Below are 1,441 nucleotides of genomic sequence, written 5' to 3'. Positions count from 1 at the left end.
ATAGGCTACGTTCAGATATTTTCTCGTGGATATGGATTTATGGATGGTTTAAGGTTAAAGGGTTTAGGGTTTATGGTTTATTGTTATGTGTTTAGGGTTTAGTGTTTAGTGTTTATAGTTTAGGTTTTAGGGTTTAGGAAATATTTTTTAGATATATATGCTATGGGGTTTATTGAATATGACTAAGGGTCCATTGTTTTGGGTATATGAAATAGGGTTTATAATTTCATTTTACTATTATAGTTGTTAGGGTATATATTTTTATTTACAATGGATATGGATTTACTACTTCATAAAAACCATATTCTAAACAACATTGTTTTGTTTTGTTTAGGGTATATTAAATATGAGTAAGGGTTAGTGGTTAAGAGTATAGGACTCATGGATGGTTAAATTTTTAGGGTATATAATTAAGGGTTTATGGTTAAGAGTATAGGGTTTAGGGTTTATGGTATAGTGTTTAAGGGTTAGGGTTAGGGTTTATTGTTTAATTTTTAGTGTTTAGTGTTCAGGGTTTAGGGTTTAGTGTTTAGGGTTTAGCTTTTATTGTTTAAATTTTAGGGTTTAGTGTTTACGGTTGTGTGTTTAGGTTTTAATGTTTAGATATATATGCTATAGGGTTTTGGAGTGAATTTTTCCGCTCTTACCTTACTAAATCCCCGTTGATATTAAAAGGTTTGACATAGGTGGAAATAGTTTTTCTAAATTTTATTTAAACGTTTTAAATTATTAATTTATGATTAACTATTAAATGGATACTATTACATGGACAGCAAAACAATGTTCTTACATCAAATTTAACAAAAACCATCAAATTTAACAAAAACATCCCAACAATCTTAAATGTTTTATATTCCCGTTCAACTTTAAACTAATAGGTAACCAAAAACAACATCCCGCTTACATATTGGATTATAACCAAATAACATTCCAGAAAAAATAGATCATACTACTAATGAACTCTTCCCCATAATCCCGGCAACATCCTACAATCCTTAATCCATACACTTGTGCCCAGCTTTGTTGCACATACGGCACCTTGGCCTCCCAGTTCTCTCCCGCTTAAAACGTGGCTGCACCACGCACTTTTTCATGTCATCCAGGTTCATCAAACCCCCGCAGCGTTTATTGTGGCAGACCTTCCAACGACATCTCATTTGAAAGTACCCTATCGTCGACTCATAAGTCACTCCTTTGTTCTTCTCTACAAACTTCGCATATGGATTATTCGCAGCAAGACACTTTTGGAAGAAAGTGTAGTACTTTGAATGTGGCATTGACCACCACATGAAATGATTGTCCATGTCGATGCGAATGGATGCTAAGGTTTCCTTCGACAGAACAGCATCCTTCCTCTCTCTCCCAGCGAGCAACAAGTTCTTCAACGCATCAACACCATCTTCACCAACCCTTACTCACGATGATATCCACTAACGGCTGA

The sequence above is a fragment of the Arabidopsis lyrata genome (assembly GCF_000004255.2).
Source record: "Arabidopsis lyrata subsp. lyrata unplaced genomic scaffold ARALYscaffold_5, whole genome shotgun sequence".
Taxonomy (NCBI): domain Eukaryota; kingdom Viridiplantae; phylum Streptophyta; class Magnoliopsida; order Brassicales; family Brassicaceae; genus Arabidopsis; species Arabidopsis lyrata.
The sequence above is the reverse complement of the archived record's forward strand: the minus strand, read 5'-3'. Positions refer to the sequence as shown.